This window comes from Mauremys reevesii, linkage group 1 (assembly GCF_016161935.1).
Source record: "Mauremys reevesii isolate NIE-2019 linkage group 1, ASM1616193v1, whole genome shotgun sequence".
Classification (NCBI taxonomy): domain Eukaryota; kingdom Metazoa; phylum Chordata; order Testudines; family Geoemydidae; genus Mauremys; species Mauremys reevesii.
The window spans coordinates 68,937,963-68,962,812 of NC_052623.1; the positions used below are offsets into that span (position 1 = coordinate 68,937,963).

The following is a 24,850-nucleotide window of genomic DNA, read 5'->3' on the forward strand; positions in this document are numbered from 1 at the left end:
GTGCCCTGTGATTTATTTTTGTTCACAAACATTATTCATTTTCCACCTGAATAAATTATGTGCCAGGGCTCTGAAAACTCCCCTTTGCAGATCTTAAAGCTATTGTGTGCCTCATGCTAACTGAAGCCAAAGAGGAAAACTAAAAAGACAGAAAAAACAACAAGGAGTCCTTGTGGCACCTTAAAGATTAACACATTTATTTGGGCATACGCTTTTGTGGGCTAGAACCCACTTCATCAGATGCATGGAGCGGAAAATACAGGAGCAGGTATAAATACATGAACAGATGTGAGTTGCCTTACCAAGTGTGAAGTCAGTCTAATGAGACAATTCAATTGACAGCAGGATACCAAGGGAGGAAAAATAACTTTTGAAGTGGTAATAAGAGTGGCCCATTTCAGACAGTTCACAAGAAGGTGTGAGTAGGGGGAATTGGTATGGGGAAATTGGGTTTAGGTTTTATAATGATCCAACCACTCCCAGTCTTTATTCAGGCCTAATCTGATGGTGTCCAGTTTGCAAATTAATTCCAGTTCTGCATTTTTACATTGGAGTCTGTTTTTGAAGTTTTTTTGTTGAAGAATTGCCACTTTTAGGTTTGTTATTGAGTGACCAGGGAGATTGAAGTGTTCTCCTACTGGTTTTTGAATCTTATGATTCCTGTTGTCAGATTTGTGGCCATTTATTCTTTTGCATAGAGACTGTGCAGTTTGGTCAATGTACATGGCAGAGGGGCATTGCTGGCACATGATGGTATATATCACACTGGTAGATGTAAAAGTGAATGAGCCCCTGATGGTGTGGCTGATGTGCTTAGGTCATATGATGGTGTTCCTTTAATAGATATGTGGGCAGAGTTGGCACTGGGGTTTGTTGCAGGGTTTGGTTCCTGGGTTGGTGTATTTTGTTGTGCGGTGTGTAGTTGCTGGTGAGTATTTTCTTTGGGTTGGGGGGCTGTCTGTAAGCGGGGCCTGTCCTGTCCCCCAAGGTCTGTGAGAGTGAGGGATTGTCCTTCAGGATAGGTTGTAGATCCTTGATGATGCGCTGCAGAGGTTTTAGTTGGGGGTTGTAGGTGACAGCTAGTGGCGTTCTGTTACTTTCTTTGTTGGGGTTGTCTTGTAGTAGGTGACTTCTGGGTACCCTTCTGTTGACTGACAGACTGTTGATCTTTTTCTTCACTTTACCAGGTGAGTATTGTTTTAAGAGTGCTTGATAGAGATCCTGTAGGTGTTTGTCTCTGTCTGAGGGATCGGAGGAAATGCGGTTGTATCTTAGAGCTTGTCTGTAGACAATGGATCGTGTGATGTGGTCTGGATGAAAGCTGAAGGTACGTAGGTAAGTATAGAGGTCAGTAGGTTTCCAGTATAGGGTGGTGTTTATGTGGCAATTGCTTATTAGTACAGTAGTGTCTGAGAAGTGGACTTCTTGTGTGGACTGGTGGGGTGGAAATTGTTGAAATCTTGGTGGAATTCCTCAAGGGCCTCCTTCCCATGGGTCCAGATGATGAAGATGTCATCAGTGTAGCACAAGTAGAGTAGGGGTGTAAGGGTATGAGATCTGACAAAGTGTTGTTCTAAGTCGACCATAAAAATGTTGGCATACTGTGGGGCCATGCGGGTACCCATAGTAGTCCTGCTGACTTGAAGGTATAAATTGTCTCCAAATCTGAAATAGTTGTGGGTGAGGACAAAGTCACAAAATTCAGCCACCAGGTTTGCCATGATGGTATTGGAGATGCTATTCCTGATGGCTTGTTGTTCAACTTTGTGTGGAATGTTTGTGTAATGAGCATCTAAATCCATAGTGGCTAGGATGGTGTTTTCTGCAAGACCACCAAAGGATTGTAGTTTCCTCAGGAAGTCAGTGGTATCTCAAAGATAGCTGGGAGTGCTGGTAGCGTAGGGCCTGAGGAGAGAGTCTACAAAGCCAGATAATCCTGCTATCAGGGTGCCAATGCCTGAGATGATGGGGCATCCAGGATTCCCAGGTTTATGGATTTGGGGTAGCAGATAGAATACCCCTGGTCGGGGCTCTAGGTGTGTGTCAGTGTAGATTTGTTCCTGTGCTTCTTTAGGGAGTTTTCTTGAGCAGATGGTGTAGTTTCTTTCGGTAATCCTCAGTAGGGTCAGTGGGTAATGGCCTGTAGAATGTGGTGCCAGAGAGTTGTCTTGCAGCCTCTTGTTCATATTCCGACCTATTCATTATGACTACAGCACCTCCTCTGTCAGCCTTTTTATTATGATGTCAGAGTTGTTTCTGAGGCTGTAGATGGCCTTGTGTTCTGCATGGCTGAGGTTATGGGGCAAGTGATGCTGCTTTTCCACAACTTCCGCCGGTGCACATCGGCGGAAGAACTCTGTGTAGAAGTCCAGTCTGTTTCAACTTTCAGGAGGAGTCCACGCATATTCCTTTTTGTAGTGTTGGTAGGAAGCTTCCTGTGTATTAGTGTGCTGTTCAGTGGTGTGTTGGAAATATTCCTTGAGTGGGATATGTCAAAAGTAGGATTCTAAGTCACTGGTAAAACAGATTGTATAAGCCACACTAAACACATTAAATCAGTTGAGATCCCAGTGCCTGATGGGGCAAATTTTTCCCTGGATTGCCCTGGCAGATGACATAGCATGGCAATCATGGAGCCTGTTTTGCCTTTTGTGACTGTCACGCAGCATGCTTTTGCTTTTCATGACAGCAGAGATGGTTATCAGCCATACTGCACCATCTACCAATCCATAAATTGGTAAAAAGATGAGCATGGCTACCAGTCGTTTTGCACCATTTGCTAATGACTCCCAGAGTCAATCCATCTAAAAATAGAATCAGTCCTGCCTAGAATATGGGCAAGTGTACTAGAGAACCACTGTATCAGAGAGCACAGCTGCTCTGTGTCAGATCCTGCAGAAATTATGAGCTGTATGCTATTCACAGGGGGTGCTCCTGCAACAACCCCACCTGTTGATTCTGTTCTTCCCCCAGCCTTCCTGGGCTACTGTAGCATTGTCCCCCCACTTGTGTGATGAAGTAATAAAGAATGCAGGAATAAGACACACTGACTTGTTAGTGAGAAATGAGTGGAAGGCAGCCTCCAGCTGCTATGATAGTCAAGACAGGACAGTAAGGAGTGTAGAGGAGAGGAGCCTAGCATCCTGGGGCTGACAGAGCTCAGCCCATGATGATGGTTATCAGCCATACTGTACCATCTACCAGGAAAAGATAGAACTCACCGATGCTAGTCTGCATGGTTACCAGTCCTTTGCACTGCCCCATGTGCCAATAGGCTGATGACGAGGATGGATACCAGTACCATCAGCCACCCATGGCGGGGAGCAAGGATGTTGGTGTTGAGTGCTGCAGCATCGGGTCTATCTGCAGCATTCAGTAAAGATAGGGTGACATGTTAAAGAGTCAAGAGAGGATTGTTTACACTGTGTTTGACCCTAGAAGCATTTGGAGCTCAGCCAAGAATGCAAAGACTGCAGGAACAGTGTGCTATGGCGTCTGTCTGGAGATTTTTAAAAATGATTTTGAAAAATATTCAAACCTGTCTACCTGGCCACTGCATCTGAGTTCAGATTGCTGTCCAGAGCGGTCAGTGGTGCAGATATGGTAATCCTAAAACCGGTTTAAATGCCTAGTGTAGACCAGGCCACTGCAGAACTGTATCATGTTTGTGGGGGTGGTGGGGCAGAAGGAGAGGCCCCGAGATAGGACAGACTGTTCTGCTGGGCTAAAAGTATAGCTGGATAGATTAACAATATTGTTGGGTGAGTTAAGGGAACCACTGTTGTGGCCCCTTGTGGCATGTAGGAATTTAGATACTTTAGTGTCCTTTTTCCTCTGTAGAGAAGCAGAATGTGTGTTGTAAATTGCTTGTCTAGTTTTTGTAAAGTCCAGCCACGAGGGAGTTCATGTGGAAGGTTGTTTTTTAAGAGAGTTTCTAGTTTTGAGAGTTCATTCTTGATCTTCTGTTTGCTGTATAGAATGTTGATAAGGTGGTTCTGCAGTTTCTTTGAGAGTGTGGCACAATCTCTCACCATAGTCTGTGTGGTATGTTGATTGTAATGGATTTTTACCTTCAGTCCTTTTGGCATGATGTCCATTTGCTTGCATTTGGAAAGGAAGATGATGTCTGTCTGTATCTGCTCAAGTTTTTAATGAAGTTGATGGATTTCCACTTCATACAGCTAAATTCAGTGCCTGGCATGGTGACAGGTTTCAGAGTGGTAGCCGTGTTAGTCTATATCAGCAAAAAACAACAAGGAGTCCTTGTGGCACCTTAGAGACTAACACACTTATTTGAGCGTAAGCTTTCATGGGCTAAAATCCACTTCATCAGATGCGTGGCATAGAAAATACAGGAGCAGGTAAAAATATATGAACAGATGTGAGTTGCCTTACCAAGTGTAAGGTCTGTCTAACGAGACAATTCAATTAACAGCAGGATACCAAGGGAGGAAAAATAACTTTTGAAGTGGTAATGAGAGTGGCCCATTTCAGACTGGGAGTGGTTGGGTCATTACAAAACCTAAACCTAATTTCCCCCTACTGTTACTCACACCTTCTTGTCAACTGTCTGATTGCTTCAGTGGCTGCCCAGAGGTGTGTGGTTGCCCCTTTTGTGCTATGGAAAAGTCTCCATGCCTGCTAGGCGCAGGATGCTCCAATGTGAGCCAAGGCCGGGACTTCTGATCTCTTTTTAATGGACCCAGTGGCCTTAGTATTTCACATAACTTGCATGAAGAAGTTGTTTCTACTGTTCTCGTTTACCAGCTGAAATAGCAGGCTGTGTGGGAGCCCTGTGCTGTGGCCATAGGCTGAAGAGTGGATTTCACCGCTGCCCAAATTAGGGTAGGATTGAGTTTAACCATATGTCACTATCACTGTTATCACTATTTCCAGGTTGGATAGCTGAACCTTTCTGAGCATAAGGATAATATTAAGCAGCATTTGTAGGGTTAGTGGTGCTGACACAACGTTCATAGATACAGAGACCAGTAGCTGTTGTTAAATCAGCTCCAGTTACTTTCCACTCTATCATGTCATCATGTCTTTCAAATACTTTTAAAACTCCTTTTTAAAGCTATTTATGCAGGTTTGGCTGGTTTGATAGTTGGTCTTACATATGCAGCATAATTGAACTGTTTTTATTCATTTATTTTTAAAGACCTTCAGAGTTAGGTGTTACTTCACAATTGTTTCATGCCCCTTAGTCCTTATATTTGACAAAAACTCAAAGTCCTGGAGTGTCTCATTTTCTCCTCTTCAGAACTTTGTATAAGTTAATGAGGTCAACACCTGGCTTTTCTTCTTTAGAATGCATATATTGTTCAAGTCTTAAGCACGACATCTGGTTATACGTTTTTCTTTCAACACAAGCCTCCACTTGGCCCTTAATTCATTATTCCAGACTTTCATCCGACGAAACATGCATTTCTTGTTTTTCCATTTTTTTTTCAGCACAGACCTATTCACAAAGAGTCTGATACTTCAGTTGTTACTGAGGTGTTTAGTCCTTACCCTTGAGATTATTGTAGTGAGTATGTAGGGGAATGATATTTAAACAAAATAAAAATATATATTGAAATGACCTTACTAGCAAATTTCAAAAGCAGACTTGACAACCCATGGTTTGTACATTAGATAGTTCTATGGAAAAACAAGTATTAAATTGTTGAAGTCTTTCTACAAAATTTAATTATTATAATTAATAATAATTTTGCAGTGATTTTGAACTGATCATGACTATTAGTAACTTTTCAGTAATGTAATAGGATGGGGATGAACTCTTGTTAGACATTTGGGGCCTTAGCCACATATAGAGGGACTATAGGAATCCAGTTAACTTCAACGAGTGTTCTATATATGAAATGCTTCTAGGACTGGGCCCTTAATGCATTACAGAAACATTTGGCTACCCTACTAGTTGACCTATTTCAAAATCAATATTGACTTTGTTTATAAAGAAAACAATTTAAAAATAACAACAACAACAACAACAACCCTGTAGCACTTCAGACACTGGAACAACTTTCTTCTTAAAATGTTTATCTCAAGGAGATGTATAGAAACTCAACCTGAATTACTCTACTAGCATAAAGCCTTGTCTAATGGCTTGTTCACATTTAAAAAGTTTGACATTATGGACAGTCTTCGCAAATTATAATATTTGTTTCACAGAGAAACTTCAGTCCACTGCTTGGATGCCTGTGTGGCATATGAATTAATCCCCTGGCCACCACACATTGTTGCATAGGAAATATAGGGGGATGGATATACAGTTTGTAACTTAGAACACATGACCGTACATGTGCTCTTAGTGACAGGTGGGTTACACCTTATTCACAGAACACAGAGAAATGCCTCATAGTTAAGAATGACCTGAAAAGGAGAGCAGCAGGCCAACTTTGTACATGCCAGGTTATGAACAGTGAAGCTAAAGCAGACCATGGAAGTGCCCAGGTACAAATCCTACTGTTCTGGACTCGGAAACCTGAGCCTGGCATCTGGATCTTTCAGTTGCCAGCTTCACTCTGTGAATAGCCTTAAAGGTTGACTAATCTGCAGAAACAAAGGAAAATGAAGGCCAAAGGGTCTATGTACAGAACTACCCTGCCAGCTACATGAAGATGCAGTGCCAAATGCATTTTGAGTATTTCAGTCACAATCACGTCACTGTGGTCCAATGTCTTAAAAATACATTTGTGTCAGATGAAGCTTGTGGTCAGGGGCGGCTCCAGTCGCCAGCACGCCAAGTGTGTGCTTGGGGCGGCATGCCGCGGGGGGCACTCTGCCAGTCACCGGGATGGGGCATGACGCCATGCTTGGGGCGGCAAAGTGTCTAGAGCCGCCCCGGCTTGTGGTACATGTATCTGGTGTATTACAAATATATTAGGGATTGCACTCTCAAAACACACTATAGTCTGTCCTTAGTAAACGTTGTGATCAATCATGCCACTTCTCACAATAGATATCAAAGAAGTCCCTAAAGATTCATGTCAAAAAATCAATAATGTAGCTGAAGATGGAGTTCAAGCTGTTTTGAATTTGAAAGAGAAGATCTTTGGGGCCAAATCCTATTATGCTCCTTAAACAGACAAAAGTCCCCTGGAGATGACGGATGGAATTGTGGTTAAGATACTGGTCTAGCACTCAGAGTATTTGGATACAATTCTCAGCCCTGCCACTGACTTTCTGTGTGATCTTGGGTAAATCTTTTATGCCTCAATCCCCGATCTGGAATGAGGTTAATAATACTTCCTTTGGCTGTCTTACCTATTTAGACTGTAAGCTCTTTAGGGCAAGGACTGTCTCTTACTATATATGTCTACAGTGTATCGAACAATAAGGTCCCAATCTTGACTGGGACATCTAGCTGCCACTGCTATTTAAATAATAGTAAGCTTCTTTGCTCAGATAAACCTGCAGTTGAACCAGGACAAAGACCTTAGCTTTTAGGTGTGCATTTTCCTGTTCATAAGGGAATGCTTTATAAGCTACTGCAAAGAACCATTGCCTCTTGATGAATGGGGAAAAAAAGAAAAGAACTGTTTGAATTAAGAATAGTATAGTGAAGTTTATCTGACATGATTCAACAGTATTCATCAAACTAAAATATGACAAGTCTTTGCTTTTTGCATTTGCAAGTTACTCACAAACCAGTCTTGTTAGCTGTAAATATATTCAGCATTTGTAAGTATTCACCAGAGTTTGACCTAATAATTTCAAACTACCAGCTGTTAGCTAACTGTGCACAAACTTAACTCATTCATTAGAGCTCGTCAAAAAAAGAATTCCTACTTTTTAAAAAAAAATGAAAACGGACCTTTTTATAAAATTAGCATTTTATTGGATTTTTTTTGATGGGGGGGAAGGCAGGGGTTAGACTTTTTTGAATTTCTGATCAAACAAAATGCAAAATCTTTTCAGTTTTTGGTTGTTCTCCCCTCTTCTCCCTTCTTTTCCTCACTCATAGCCATTTTCTGCAGTCTAATGGAAAAAGGAAGGAGACAATGAGGAAGGAATAGTTAATGATGAATGTTCAGGAACAAATATATAATGTAAATCTGCCACAAAATGGTACAGTATATGGGATTTCATGAATTCTCTGCTGTTTTCTGAGTATTCACAAATATTATAACCCTATGAATAGCACTATGTCCGTTTGAACTGTTTATTTATATATTAGAGCCGTATTCTGATACCCCTGATCATATTGTGTAGTACTTTATTCTGTGAGTGGTCCCACTGAAGTCAATGGGATTATTCTTCAAGTAAGTTTCTGTTTGGTGTAATCAAGTGCATTGGAATCTTGCCCATAGTCTGGTTTTTTTCATTATTCAACAAGAACTGTAATATCCAGGTTTAAGGATGCTTTCCTCCACCCTCGTATATAGTATTGCACAAAGTATGAGGTGAATATTGGGGGTTAAAATGTTTGCCCTCCTCTGAAGCATTGGGTATCAGATGCTATTGTCCTAAGGAAAGATTAAAAACTAGTGACTAATCTGGTTTCCTAATTTTGGTGTTCCTAGTTGGAAAACAAACAAACAAACCACATGACCAGCACTCTGTCTTAAACGCCACTTGCTCTAGAAGAGTTTAGGATTTTCATTGTAAAACTGCATTTATTGTGAACCAATGCAACCAATCACTCATAGTTTAAATCTCACTGTTCTTTAAAAAGGATGTCTGGGAAAGGAAATACAGTCAGAGACTGAGAAAATAGAAACATAGGAAAATGTAATTGATATACTCCAAAGGGCCTTTAAAATTGTTAATAACAGCCTGTAAAAGCAACAAAGAATCCTGTGGCACCTTATAGACTAACAGACGTTTTGCAGCATGAGCTTTCGTGGGTGAATACCCACTTCTTCTTTGCATCCGAAGAAGTGGGTATTCACCCACGAAAGCTCATGCTTCAAAACGTCTGTTAGTCTATAAGGTGCCACAGGATTCTTTGTTGCTTTTACAGATCCAGACTAACACGGCTACCCCTCTGATGAATAACAGCCTGATATTTAAAAGTCTGTTCCTTTGTTCCAGCAGATGTTTACATAATAAGAATGATAATAGTGATGCAAGTACAGCAGCTCTTTTACATTTCTTAACAAAGTTTCAACTTCCGATATTAAGATGGAACTTAATAGTTGTTTATGTTTTCTGGTCCCCGAGATCCTTTGACATTGCTACTGATAGTTCCTACAGTCTTCAAAATATTCATGAAATTCATTTGGGCCATCCTAATCTTCATATTCCCACCTCAGAACAACTGCCAGAACTGAGCTTATCACCAACATTTACACAGAATGGCTGGATACCTCTTAAATGTAGAATCTCGGACATAAGGAAGGTATGTGAAATAGAGATTTCTTTCAAAGTGATTCCATATGCATTGTAGCTGGCCAGCTTCCTCTGTCTTGCATCGTTGCTCAGACAAAAACGAACTAGTTCAGGCATTTTATGAGAAGGATATAATGCCTGTAAAATTTATGCCTCTCTTCACACCACTAGAAAATACTCCAGGGTACGCCAGAGAACAAACTTCTCCAGCTCATGAGGGACATAGTGCGCTGGACGCAGGTCATTAATTTAGCACTTTCTGAGCCAGCTACTCTGATGCAGCAGGCAGCTTTAACTGTTACAAGTATTCATTATTAATACTCATTGCCCCCACCTCCCCCATTATGATGCTGTTTAACTGTATCCTTAAAGCAATTAAAACTCAAGAATATCCATATAGACAAATCTCTTCCAAAGACAATACTGCAGTATGCTGCAGTAAAAAATCAAAATAGTGCAGTAATATTATTGTCATCAGAGCATTTGGGACTGTAATACTGTAACATCTTTCTTTCAAATAATGGTTGATCCCATCTGGAAAAATCTTCACTCAGCTCATCTGAAAAGAATGTGCTGAAGAAAAGGTCACCTAATGGATTGGGCTGAGGAGTAGTACTCACAAACTCTTGAATTCTAATGCTGGTTCTGATTCTGATTTCCTCTGGCCTTGTGTAAATCACTTAGGCCAAAACATACTAATTAGGGTGTCTACATGTAAATCTACATTTAGGTTCTTATATCAGTGAGGTCGTCTTATCTCCTTACTTTGGGGAATAAAATATTCTGTTCTGTTTTTAATTAATATTATTAGTACTGTGGAGCCAACCCTGCTGACAGAAATGGAGCTGGATTGTATTCTTGTTTGTGCATCCACAGTCTTGTTCACTAAATTCTATTTGTAGAATATATATTACTGGTGGTGATGTGCAACTCTGGGGGGAAAAAAAAAGACCAACTTTCAGGCCTCAACGTGAGTTACAGGGCTGGCAGTTAGAGATCTAATATCATCTTTATTTGTAGATTGTCTCATATTGAGTCACTGAAACAATAAACATGGATGGGTATTTGAGTATTTTATTTATATATGTATAAATACTAAGACCATGGACAAAAGTGCTCAATTACAGTACAGAAATTACTAAAAAATATACACAAATTACAATTTTCAGTTTCCCTTTCAGAAAGCCAGAAAAATCTAATTTAATAAAATAATAATTAACAGTAGGTGACGTGTGTGAGAGAGACAACAACAAAAATTCCATCACATATTGAGTGTGTAAATATGACATCCAATGATAAAAATAACATGGAAAGGTGCCTGGTATGGATGTGCAAAACATATTCCACAAAATGCTAATAAATTAACAACTTCAATCAGAAATCTATAAGAGACATAGATTTTATGTAAGAGTGATCATAAGATATAAATTAAAAGATAAATAAAAAGCTGATGCTATTTCATGTTCCCAGTGAGAAAATGTTCTCTAATGTTTAGAAATCATCATTTAGTTATTCTTTTTATCTAACACATCTTTGAAGTCATCAGATACTTACATAATTAAAAAATGCATCATTCACTCCATGAAATTTACTTCATCTGCCCAAAGCCTGAGTAATGAAATTTGTGGAAGTAATCATGTTTGTGGTTGAAGTGAGTGTGTGTGCATGCTTTGGGAGGTGAAAACCACTCCTCAATCTGGAGCCACTGTATGGGCTGCAGCATATGCTGCTCCTTCCCAGTCTATGGGCTGAATCAACATTACTTTTTGTGTGAGAAGTGATCTGCATGTGTGTAAGAGGAGAAGGATCAGACTTAGTGTAATATAATGAAGTTGTTTTATTAGCAATGAAAAGAGCTGGTCAGATTATTTATTGTGAATATGTTATCTGAAGAAAATCACTACTTCTTCCTGCTCATAGATCATTTTTGAACTTATCCTGGCTTCTGCCCATGCTTTTTGTTCTTCACATGTATTCTCCAAAAACTTTGGGTGAACAATTTTCACCCCAAAGATATTGGCAAACTGTTCATTTTGACTATTTACTATTCATGATGTGTGACAGTGTCTAAGTTGCAAGGTATTGCCTCAGTTCCTTGACTGGGAGACTGAAAATTATTAAACAGGAAGATAATTAACTATTAACAGTAAAATGCGAACAGCTTCTTCATATATGGATATGTGAGGAAATAGTGAACATAAAATACCACACGTGGCTGAAATTATCTGCTTTTCAGAATACAAATATTTGTTTGCAAATGCTAGTTTTGCTGTGTTCAGTAAATTTTAACAATCCTTACTGCAGTAATTTATTTTGTGCTCAGAATATCTTTTTCTTTCTTTCTTCCTGAAAATGTCAGTATATGCATCTAAAAATGGATATCTTGGAGAATTTGATTCACCTGGGTCCTAAGAAAAAAATTGACATTCACCAACATCCTAAAAAATGTTCTTTTGACCACTCATGGCGTTTTTTTTAAATTTGTTTTGATTTTTGCTTCCTGTGCAATTTTAGACTTTGACTTTATAGTGGCCAAGGTGAACAATATGACTGCATGACAACTTATGTCAGAACAGTAAGCATACTTCTGAGTCTTCACATGTCGCTGCCCAGAAAATGTTGAGCTCTGCAGGGGCAGAAATACCATTTGTGAGAATATTGGCATAACTCTTCCTCTTCCTCTTCCTACAAGGACAATATGGACAGGTTATCACTAATATGAGCTATGGAATAACCAGCACCTTATCTTGAGAACAATATGTACCAGGGCCAAAACTATTACATTTGTCTTTTTCTCTCTTAGCAAAACATAGACACAGGTCATGAGAAGTAGTCTGTTTGTTCTCTACTGCAACCTAGTGTCATTCATATATCAGATATCGCAGATCATTTCTGTGGGACAGAGTCTGACTACCTGCTAGCTGTGCTGACATGTGCCTACACAAGGTGATTTTTCTTTTTACAGTCTGTTACCTGGAGAAGGAAAAAAAATCACTGTACAGTTCTGTTCAGATTGAAAGCCACTAATATTGACATTGTTGAGACTGATTTCTACAAAATCTAGAAATGTAAATGTACTATTTGCATTCATCTTACTGGTAGACACGAACCTCACTAACCTAGATATTCACTGAATAACACATGTACTTCTTAAGACAAATTCAAAGGTGTGGGAATAGTACAACTGTAGCCAAGTTGGAAGAAACAGTTACAAGTAGGGCTGGTCAAAACATTTTTTTACCAAAATGATTTTTTCAATGGTAACTGGGATTTTTGAGTCAATGAAATTTTTCACAAGCTCTCTGTTTTCAGCAGAAAACTCTTCATACTCCCCCACCCCCAAGTTTTCGATTTTCCTCTGAAAACTGAAAATATTCATCCAAATATAGAAAATTTCTATTTGTCAATACTGCTAAATTAGAAATAAGTTGTTAGTTATCCACTTGTTCAATGCTTCACTATGCCTGGAAAAATGGTACAGTTTGGAATTACTTGGAATGTACACAAATATTCTTTACACTCTGTTTTCTAGGCTTGATTATCTGGAGGCAAACGTTCACTGCTTTAGCATTCTTTTCAAATTCATCTCCGGGGTTAACCATCCATGTTTAATCATTGCTGATAATGAGATTTGTAAACTTTTAAAAATCCCTTAACTATAACTCTGTGAATAGGTTTGTGCATAAAATAGAGTGAGAGAAATTTGCATTTATTTATTTGATTTTTGTTTAAAGGGTGATAGAATCGACCTCATTTTTTCTTTCAAAGTGATGTAGTTTTGAAATGGTTCACTGTACAGAGACCAATCTGGGAACTAGTAGAGAAGACGCTCAAAGAATGTATTCAGTTTCCTACTGTATCTGAATCTTTTTCTATTGTCTTAGGCCTAGTCTACACTACGCGTTTAAACCGAATTTAGCAGCGTTAAACCGATTTAACCCTGCACCCGTCCACACAATGAAGCCCTTTATATCAATATAAAAGGCTCTTTAAACCGATTTCTGTACTCCTCCCCAGTGAGGGGAGTAGCGCTGAAATCGGTATTGCCATGTCGGCTTAGGGTTAGTGTGGCCGCAAATCGACGGTATTGGCCTCCGGGTGGTATCCCACAGTGCACCATTGTGACCGCTCTGGAAAGCAATCTGAACTCAGATGCATTGGCCAGGTAGACAGGAAAAGCCCCGCAAACTTTTGAATTTCATTTCCTGTTTGCCCAGCGTGGAGCTCTGATCAGCACGGGTGGCGATGCAGTCCCAAATCCAAAAAGAGCTCCAGCATGGACCGTATGGGAGATACTGGATCTGATCGCTGTATGGGGAGACAAATCTGTTCTATCAGAGCTCCGTTACAGAAGATGAAATGCCAAAGCATTTGAAAAAATCTTCAGGCTATGATACAGAGTCCACAGCACAGTGCTGTGTGACAAGTGTAATGGAAAGCCAAAGAATCAAATGGATGCTCAGGGAGGGAGGGAGGGGTTACTGAGGACTCCAGCTATCCCACAGTCCCCGCAGTCTCCGAAAAGCATTTGCATTCTTGGCTGAGCTCCAAATGCCTGAAGGGTCAAAAACATTTTCCCGGGTGTTTCAGAGTATATGTCGTCAATTTACACCCTTCCCCCCCGAAAGAAAAGGGGAAAAAAAAAAGTTTCTCGCCTTTTTTTCAATGTCACCCTGTCTACTGCATGCTGCTGGTAGACGGGGTGCTGCAGCGCTGAACACCAGCATCCCCTTCCCGGTGGCAGATGGTACAATATGACTGCTATCCATCAGCAGCAGCAGCCCATGAATGCTCCTGGCTGGCCTTGGTGAGGTCGGCCGGGGTCGCCTGGGTAAAAATGGGAATGACTCCCGGTCATTCCCGGCAGATGGTACAAAACGGCTGGTAACCGTCCTCATCATAGCATCTAGAGGCTGAGCTCTATCAGCACCCCCCTTTCATATCTAAAGAAAAGATTCTTTACTGCCTGGACTATCATAGCAGCGGGAGTCAGTGTTTCTTATTCCTGCATTCTTTATTACTTCATCACACAAATGGGGGGACACTGCCACGGTAGCCCAGGAGGGGTGTGGGAGGAGGGAAGCAATGGGTGGGGTTGTTGCAGGGGCACCCCCTAGAATGGCATGCAGCTCATCATTTCTGCGGGATCTCTGGGGCTCTGACCCGGAGCGGCTGTGCTCTCTGGTTCTCTAGTACACTTGCCCCATATTCTAGGCAGGACTGACTCTATTTTTAGACAAAACATAAAGAAGGGAATGACCTGGGGAGTCATTCCCATTTTTGTCCATGCGCCCCCGGCCCACCTCAGCGAGGCCAGCCAGGAGCAACCATGACAGCAGCAAACGTACAATACGACTGATAACCATCATCTCATCGCCAATTTACAATGGCAGATGGTGCAATAGGGATGGTAACCGTCTCTGCTACCTTGCAAAGCCAAATGAATGCTGCTGTGTAGCACTGCAGTACCACATCTGTCAGCAGCATCCAGTACACATACGGTGACAGTGACAAGGCAAAACGGGCTCCATGGTTGCCATGCTATGGCGTCTGCCAGGGCAATCCAGGGAAAAAGGGCACAAAATGATTGTCTGCTGTTGCTTTCACGGAGGAAGGATTGAGTGACAACATTTACCCAGAATCACCCACGACATTGTTTTTGCATTGGGATCTCAACCCAGAATTCCAATGGGCGGGGAGACTGCAGGAACTATGGGATAGCTACGGGATAGTTACCCACAGTGCAATGCTCCGGAAATCGACGCTAGCCTCGGTACATGGACGCACACCGCCGAATTAATGTGCTTAGTGTGGCCGCGTACACTCGACTTTATGTAATCTGTTTTACAAAACCAGTTTATGTAAAATTGGAATAATCCCGTAGTGTAGACATACCCTTATTCTCTGCCAGATCTCTCCCTCCTGTGGGTTTTCCCATGGCAGGGGTCATTGCAGTGAAGAAATTGAATTTCTGCAGAAGGAGAAAGGGATTCAGCTCCCAGATCCTCCAGGCTCTTGTGTCCCCAGGTAACCCCGTCCAGTTCTTGGCAGTATGGCTCCAATAGACTTGCATTGCCAAGGCTTTCCATGTTAGTATGACATTGGAGCAGTGGTGTGCAACCTGCAACCCGGGGGCTGCACACGGCCCATCAGGGTAATCTGCTGGCGAGCCGCCAGGCAGTTTGTTTACATTTGCACAGCCACCTGCAGCTCCCAGTGGCTACAGTTTGCCGTTTCCGGCCAATGAGAGCTGTGGGACGTGGTGGCCAGCATGTCTCTGTGGCCCACGCTGCTTCCCGCAGCTCCCATTGTCTGGGAGTGGTGAACCGCGGCTGCTGGGAGCTGCGGGTGTTTACATTTGCACAGCCAATCTGTCTGGCAGCCTGCCAGTGGATTACCCTGACAGGCTGCAGGTTGCCCACCACTGCACTGGACTGTCCCTAAAGGAGGGTTCCACAGCACAGAGAGGGCACTGTGCAAGTCTGAGGCTGCATTAACATTTTGTTGGTGCAAAATGTTTCCCCAGTTTGTTTTTTATCTGCCCAAATGATCCCAATTAATTTGTCTGAGATCAGAAATATTCTCAGTAGACTGGATCCAGATCAACCAGTTCTAGGTGCCAAAAATATCATTCAACATCCATGGCCTCAATTGAACAACTACTATCAGTCACATTCACTACATGCAATGAAAAGTACATGTAGTAGGCAATATCAAAACCTTGCAAACATGCGCCGCACTTCCTCTTCATTTGTTGTATCGCTTTGGTTCTCCAAATTAAATTAGACAGCACTTGGGCTGAGCTGCACTGTGCTCAAGTGCTTTGCTGAAGTGGGGCTTAAAAACAACATCTAACACTAAGGGTCTGATTCAAAGCCCATAGAAGTCAGTGGAAACACTAAACAATGGGGTGTGGATCAGCCTCTAAATGAGGATTACTTTTTTTTAAAATGATTATGCCTATGAAGGCAGTTTAAGGGAACGATAAAGATTTACAGAAAAATGAATACAGGAAGGAACGAAAAGAGGAGCAAAAGAAAAGGCAGACAAATGAATCAGCTTCAGAGATGAGGAAAAATATTTAGTTCTCCAGTCAACAAAGGCCTCCTAGTTTCTTCTGTAAAAGAAAAATGGCATAGGAAGTAAATCTATAGCAACAATACAGTAATCCTCTCATTCTTGAGGAAGGCAGTCCATAACTTGACTTTTTTTCAGTCGATTCCCACAATGAACCACAGAGAAATTAGCTTTATTTTTGTCATATCATTTATCAGAGAAACAGATTTTTTTTAAAAAAAATATTGTACATTGCCCTAAACATATATCTACTAATTTTAAGTTGTCATTCCAGTTCCAGTTTGGTTGTTCTTGGTTCAATGAACTAGCTCTTTTTCTGTCTCAGGTTCTCTGACTTAATTAGTTGTCACTATATCAAAAACATAAAATAAATCTGTTACTTGTGCAGTTGCCTTAATGGCCATCTCACTGTATGTACCATAAAGTGCCAGCTGTTAGTTTGTTGTGGTGTTTGGTTTACTTTAGTCATAACTTTTTCTTTTTTTATAGAAAGTAGAGGAAAATACTGCATAGTTACTTAGTTTTGTTCTTAATTTCTTTGAGCAGGACCCTTTGTCAAAATAGTAGCAAACCTCTATTATCAATGCCTGATGCTTAAGCCCAAGTTGTTAGATCTGACGCCAGTTGTGTAATGTGTCAAGAGAGGCAAGTCTACCCTTTTCTTGCTTTGTAAAGGACCTTGTTTTTTCCCCTGACTTCCCATGGCTATTGTCATTGCAAGCCACAACTGTATTCTCCCACTTACGTCCTCACTGATGACAAAAACAATATTTTTGACTCTAAGAAGATCTTATACTATCGTGCCAAGGAACCCTATTATCTGTCTCCTTGAAAACATTCTTGGTGAGGAAGGCATCCATCCTATCATTGGAAATATTACTTGTATCTATTTGGAGCCTAATGTTTGAAGCTATAATACGGGGTCACAGTAACAGTTTGGAGCAAATTGATTCAGTGATGTGTTTTGTCTTCCAGCAGTAATACATTCTGGAAAGTTGATGTTTCTTGTAGATTTCTAAATGTTGTGGCATGGAAAAATGTTTGACAAAGGTAAAATACGTCCTACAGACTAATCAACACTAATAAACTAGAATTTGGTCAAAAAACTAACACACAAATCACTTTGTTAACAGCCTTTGTAAGGAGTGTGGAATTAGATCTTTCAGTGATGAAAATACTCATACCTAATTCTGCCCTTAGTTTTCAGGGCTGTAACTAGGTGTAACTGAGGGGAGAATCCAGCCTATGTTTCTTTAAATCAGGGTGGGTACAGAGTTTCACCATTTAAAAGAGCAGTGATTTAATAGTAGTTAGTGTTATGTGACATATCAGTATTTCTGTATATACTGAATGGGAAATAATTACACTAGCTCATCTACAAGTGTGGCAACTATTGTCTTTTTAATGGTGTTAAACCAATGTAATGTCCATTGATCCTAATGAAAGTTATGCGTAAGTACCATGAGGTTCACTGATCTCTGACTGGATGACATTTTGTCTGTCTCCTAGACCTCATAATGGAGAACACTTAGGGTACACCTGGACAGCAGTAAGGAACAGTTCAACAACAGGCTGAATAGGTGCTGACTGACAGTTGAATGTGCTTTTGGCAGATTAAAGGTGCGCTGACAATGGCAGGTTAGACCTTAATGAGGATAATATTCGCATGGTCATATCTGCGTACTGTACATTGCATAATTTCTGTGAAGCCAAGGGTGAAAGGTTTGCTCAGGGGTGTAGTGCTGAGACAGACCGCTTGGCTGCTGATTTTGAGCAGACAGATACCAGAGCTATCAGAGGAGTCCAGAGCGGGGCAATTTGAATCAGGGAGACTTTGAGGCAACACTTGGAAAATGAGAACCACTAACGTATATCTCTGTGATTGGTGCTTCAATGTTACATTACGCGCAGGGGCGGCTCTAGGCATTTTGCGGCCCGAAGCACAGCAGGCAGGCTACCTTCGGCGGCTTGCCTGCGACGGGTCTGCTGGTCCCGTGGCACGCCTGTGGGAGGTCCTCTGAAGCCGCGGGACCAGCGGACCCTCCGCAGGCACGCCTGCGGGAGGCCCTCTGAAGCCGCGGGACCAGCGGACCCTCTGCACGCAAGCCACTGAAGGCAGCCTGCCTGCTGCACCGCCAGAGCTCCCCCCGCGGCATGCCGCCCCAAGCACGCACTTGGCGTGCTGGGGCCTGGAGCTGCCCCTGATTACATTTAGTTTTCCTAGGAAGCAATGGTGACATTTTGGGGCTTACATTCCTGTAAGCAAATGATTAAAAGGCCTATGCATGTATTGGTAGTGCCTGCTATCTCAATTAGTAGAAAACCAATAAAGATGCGTTACCATTCAAAAGCTTTGCTTTTACTGCACAAGAAACAGCACTAGGGTGACCAGATAGACAGTGTAAAAATTCAGATGGGGGTGAGGGGTAATAGGTGCCTATATAAGAAAAAGCCCCCCAAGCTGGGACTGTCCCTATAAAATCAGGACATCAGGTCACCCTAAACAGCACACACAAACACACACATGTTCAATGGGAAAGGAGGAACCAGGGAAGGGTAGACTTTTACAACTATATGTAGGTCCAGCTATCATTGTGAAAGTTGTCTGAGAGGGTGGGGTGAAGAGGAAACCGAGAGTCCCGGATGGTGCAAAGGAATGTGCGTGTGGAGTTTGGGGTGGGCATGGAAAAGAGTTCTGAATGTGCTGCAGGGGAGGGCGGGCATGGATCTGCTCAGTCTGCGGTATTATTAGGACTTCAGCATCTGCTTTTGGTCCTCCATTACTTTAATCATCTGCTCATTTGCATCCTTAACAAACTCCTGATTCTCTTTTCTGTCCTGATGTTCAGCTTCCCAACACTTCTTGCATTCCCTTTTTTCTGCATTGGAACACTGCAGTACCTCCCAGAATGTGTCATATTTGCTGCATCTTGCATGCTTTCTTATCTGGTGGAGATGCTTGGCCGGGGTGCATGGGGTGCTCTGAAAGCCACAACTGCTGAAGCAGAGGGGAGAACGCACAGAAGCGGGATTTTTAAATTCGCCTACAGCATTGAAACATTTCAGTTAAATACACCTTTTGCAACATAGCAATCACTTTCTCAGTGACCTTTGCCAGGCACACATCTCTGCGAACACCCAAAGTTTGTAAGTGTTAGCGGGGGGACAGGCACTCAACATGGGGAAAAGAGCCCACACTCCTTGTAAGGGTGTGGTGCAACATACTAGGGGAAACATTCTAAAATTCTCCCACACTTTTCCACAGACAGGGATCATTCTAGCAGACATCTCACTGCTAAGGGTAAGCAGGGAAATGAGGGCACATCTACTCCATGCTTGTGGCTTCCGCCCTGCTCCCTATGCTGCTCACCTTTGTGTCACTTTGCTCCCTGCATAAGTGATTGCCGAATGGCATGGGAAAGTTTCCTACAAAGGAAGGGGGAAGGAACAAAGCTGGAAGCTGGAACCTTCAGCAGAGGATTGCCGAGTACCTCGAGAAAACTTTCTTGGAGATCTCTCTGGAGAATTCCTGTGAGATCTTGGCATGCACCAACACCCTGTTCTACCGTACCAATTTGCTACACAGGGAAATGTCCAGCACAGAGAAACACAGCCAGCCTCCCACATTTCTGTACCCTGAACCCACCTCCACACTACACAAACCACAGCCACTTACCAGGCATCTCCTCTCCTGCTTCTTGCTCACTGGAGAGCAACTGCTGAGACTGACTAGACCTCTCTGGAGTGGAGAACAGTTCCTGGCTGCCTGCATTGGAGCTGCAAATCGTTATCTAACTACACCTCTTCATCAATAACTCCATCCTCTTTCTGCCGAAGTATCCACGGGACTCTTGGTGGTGGAGGTGGGGTTGCCATCGAGGATAGCGTCCAGCTACTTATAAAGCCAGCAGGTCTTAGGTGAAGCACTGAAGCGATGGATTGCCTTCCTTGCCTTATGGTATGCCTGCTTCAGCTCCTTTATCTTCACTCTGCACTGCAGTGTGTCCTGATCAGAGCCCTTTTCACACAAGCCTCGAGAAATGTGCCCATAGGATGCCAACTCCTACATCTCAAGCGCAGCTGGGACTGCACAGCCTCCTCTCCCCATATACTGATCAGATCCAGCAGCTCTGCACTGGTCCAAGTGGGAGAGCATTTGGTGCGATAACCCACCATTGTCACCTGGGAAGATACAACGAGATCTCTCCTTGCCGAGCCAGCAGGAAATGGAATTTCAAAAATTCCTGGGGCTTCTAAGTGGGAGGGGTGGATAGTTGTTTATCTGGCTGCAGGGCAGTGGAGTTCAAACTGCTCACCAGAGCGGTCATGATGGGCATTGTGGGACAGCTCCTGGAGTCCAATTAAAGCGATGAAATCAAGTGTGGTGTCTACATTGGTACTTTGTCGAGAAAAATGCAGAGGAAAAAGATGTATGTCTCTCATCGGGGTGGCTGTATTTTGTTGCCAAAACCTGGCGTTTTTCCGAACAAAAGTTGCATCACAGTGTGTATGCAACACAGTGTGTTTGGTTGACAAGAGGCAGTTTTTGTCGACAAAATTTGGTAGTATAGACAAGGCCTCTCTTCCTTTCAGAGCTCATCATCACCACTGTCTTCTCTTCGCATTCCCCTGCTCCCCTGGAATGTGCCACCACTCCAACCTTTTCATCTCCTGCTCCCTTCATCTCCCAGCACTTGGTGGAATCCCTCTCATATTGCTTCTCCAACTGCACTCTGTATCTTCTGCAACCTCTCCCTCTCCCATACTTCTGGCTCTCTTGGACTTTTCTATGTCCCTGGAAGCTGAAATAGCATCTATGCCAACTGGTCGTGTTTTTCATTTGCAATTAACTAGGAAAATGTGATATGTTTTTCTGCCACTGGATTGCATCCAGAAACTGCAGCTAGAACAAAATATGTCAGTCTGCTTGCTTAGAATTGGTTGCTGAATTCAGCTTATTACACCGGTGAGCCATGATCTGTAAGTGAACATTCTGAAAGCAAATAAGACATGCAAAGTCCTTTGTGCTCTTGATTTGGGCTTCCTTAAAAACTTCCTTTCCACTTCTCCCCTTCTGGTACATATTCTCCCAACAACTGAGATCCACCAAGTTATTTCAGTCCTGAATTTCCACGCAGGATACAAGGTGCATCTGTATAAGTAGGGTTTTGCTTTATTAGGGATTTGGAGTCATAGGCCATGGAGCTGGAGTGGAGGGAAACCTGGGCCAAAGCCTGACCACTTTTGGCCTACTACAGCGCAGCTCAAGGAAGGAAATCTGGCAGCACCAGAGCCAGAAAGGGGGGAGGGCATAGCAGAGGAATGGCCTTGTCTTCACACTGTGGCGAGAACCAATGAGCTAGAGCAGGGAACCAGGCCAGGAGTCACTGCAGGGTGAATGTGGGGTGGGCTCGCTCTCCAACCCCCCTCCTCCAGGGTCTCCCTCTCCTCAGGGGCAGGAACCAACCCCCACCCCACTTTAAATGCTGCTCCACAGCCCCTGTTTGGATTGAAGATACCTGGAGCTAAACTTTCCGCTCATGTATATCAGTGTAAATCAGGAGTGACTCCACTGAAGGCAATGGAATTACACCAGTGTAAAAGTTTAAAGAGAATCGGCCCCCTGTATCTAAATAGCTGTGGATGGTGTTCTTAAGGAGGTATTTTTTGTGGTGTATGTTAATTGATTTGGGTATTGTCTGCTTTGCTGCCAGCATTCTGTTTTTAATTATTTCATGCTAATTAAGTTTTTGAAGATCAAAGTGTGCCTAGGTGCGTGGCCAATGAACACGTGTGTTCTAAATAATTAAATAAAATGTACACATCATAAATATGTTAGCCCCTTTTTTGGTAATTTTTGTGTTTTGTAATATCATGTACAATATATCTCTCTATATGATAATATATTTTAATAGTTTATGTAGCACACTGAATACGTAATCCCTTTAGACAGTTTCCTTTTATACTTACATTGAATTTCTTAGTTGAAAAGGACTGAAATTCAGTCCTGTACATCTGCTTTCTCTTCTTTGACGGTAGGAGAACTGGCTTTCTCAATTGTTCTTCACATTCTCCTCTTCACTATTAAATAATAACAGTCACTGATCATTCTATCACTAGATTTAAATTATTCCATTTGTGTTTGGGTACTGGAAAATAGTATTTTATAGAAAGAGCAACAGTGAAAAGCTGCTCAGTCCCTTTCAGTTAAATAATTAAAAATTTTAAACCATATATATAAATATTTGAGACAATTCTATATTTTAACAGGTAGCATTCATAGCCAAATGAAGATATACTTTCTAGTCACCTGTAATAAAAATGTATCCTGTACAGTAACTCCTTACTTAACGTTGTAGCTATGTTCCTGAAAAATGCGATTTTAAGCGAAATGGTGTTAAGCGAATCCAATTTCCCCATAAGAATTAATGTGAATGAGGGGGTTAGGTTCCAGGGAATTTTTTTTTCACCAGACAAAAGACTATATTATATATATATATATATATATATATATATACACACACACACACACACACAGAGTATAAGTTTTAAACAAACAATTTAATACTGATACACAATGATGATGATTGTGAAGCTTGGTTGAGGTGGAGGAGTCAGAGGGTGGGATATTTCCCTTACTGCTAAATGATGAACTAGCAATTGGCTGAGCCCTCAAGGGTTAACTCTTTCATGCTGCAAGGCAGCAGGAATGGAGGGAGATATGCACATTTCCCTTAATGACACTGCCCTGTTAATTAGATCAGCTTGCTGAGACCGCAGCTGCTGCAAGCTCCCTCGGTCCAGAGCCCTGCTCTATGGAAGATGGGGTAAGCGGGGAGCAGAAGCAGGGGGGAAAGGGGACACCCTGACATTAGCCCCCCTCTTTCTTCCCTCCCCCACTCTCTGACACAACAAGCAGGAGTCTCAGGGAGCAGCTCCAAGGCAGAGGGCAGGAGCAGCACATGGCAGTAGCGGGAGGGACACAACTGAACTGCAGGCAGCTGCTGCACAGGAAACTTAGGGGAGTGGGGAGCTGATAGGGAGCTGCTGATCCACCCTGGTTCCAAGCCCCCAGCAGGTAGCTGCAAGGGGCTGCTCTTTCTGCAAGCAGTAGACAAAGCAGGTGGCTGCCAAACGACGTTAGAAGGGAGCATTACACAACTTTAAATGAGCATGTTCCCTAATTGATCAGCAACGTAACAATGAAACAATGTTAACTGGGACAACTTTAAGTGAGGAGTTACTGTATTCCAAAAACTAGATTATAACTATAGGCCTTGCCCTGAATAAAGGGTGGGGTATAAGTGCACCATCCCTGGACTAGCCCAATGACGTGCTGTGACTCAGACACATTTCTGAGTCACAATTCTTGACCTTCTTCCTCCTTGCTCTGGGAGTAAGGGTAGTCATTTTGCCACTCATCTATACCTGCAGCAAATTACAGCATCTCCACATTACCCCAGGTCCTCTGGTCATCAAGTTGATTGGATGGGAGTTTCACCTGCTCTTGAGAAGTTGTGAACAAGTGCATAGCCCCATCTACTCCTCCATGATGAAAGGAGGCATCTTGAGTTTAAAATCCATCCTGGTTAACAAGGAAAGTGAAGGAAGCAATAAAAAAATTAACAAATGGAAAAGATTATAGCAATGAGCACAAATCAGTAGTTAGAAAATGCAGACATTCGATAAGGAAAGCTAAAGGTACTAAGTCTGTGGCCATTAGAGGTAAGAAATGATAAGAAGAAGAAATAGTTATTTCTTACCTCTACTGGTAATAAGAAAGAGTTATTTAAAGATATCAGGAACAAGCACAATACTAGAAAAATATGGTAAAATCATCATGTGAGTGCAGAAAAAAGCAGCAGTATTCAATAAATATTTCTGTTCTATATGCATAAAGAAACATGATGATGTACTGATATCTTACAGTGATGATAAAGTACTTTCTATTCCATCAGTAAATAGGGAGCATGTTAAGCAGCAGTTATTAAAGTTAAACTTTTTTAAATCTCAAGACCTAGAAAGCTTGTACCCAAGAGTGTTAAAAGAATTGGCTGAGTATCTCTTTAAACCATTAATACTGATTTTTAACAAATCTTGGAAGACAGGGGAAGTTACAGAAGACAGAAAAAAAGCTAACCTCATGCCTATATTAAAATGGTTAAAAAGGTCACTAGGAAAACTATGGGCTGGTTAGCCTGACGTCAATCCCAGGAGAAATCGTGGAAAAGCTGATATGGGATGCAATTAGTAAAGAATTAAAAGATGGTAGAATAATTAATGCCAATCAACATGGTTTTATGGAAATTAGGTCTTTTTAGACAACATTGATATCTTTTTTGGTGAGATGACATGCTTGGTTGATTATGGCAACTATTGCCCTAATATATTTAAGACTTCTATAAGGCATCTAACTTAGTCCCACATGACATTTTCC

At 42.0% G+C, this 24,850-nt stretch overlaps 2 long non-coding RNA genes across 3 annotated transcripts in view; one reads left to right on the top strand and one right to left on the bottom strand.

Annotated features, from left to right (window-relative positions):
• Window positions 1–24,850, top strand: part of LOC120395212 — a 100,739-nt gene that overhangs the window by 31,536 nt on the left and 44,353 nt on the right. For both annotated transcript variants that reach the window (XR_005592524.1, XR_005592525.1), the window contains exon 4: window positions 9,261–9,346. This is a non-coding gene — a long non-coding RNA (uncharacterized LOC120395212). The remainder of the gene's footprint in view (window positions 1–9,260; window positions 9,347–24,850) is intronic.
• LOC120395213 overlaps window positions 22,422–24,850 on the bottom strand; it is a 59,626-nt gene continuing 57,197 nt past the window's right edge. Inside the window, exons 3-4 of the long non-coding RNA XR_005592527.1 lie at window positions 23,915–23,998; window positions 22,422–22,494 (exon numbers count right to left, since the gene is read on the bottom strand). This is a non-coding gene — a long non-coding RNA (uncharacterized LOC120395213). The remainder of the gene's footprint in view (window positions 22,495–23,914; window positions 23,999–24,850) is intronic.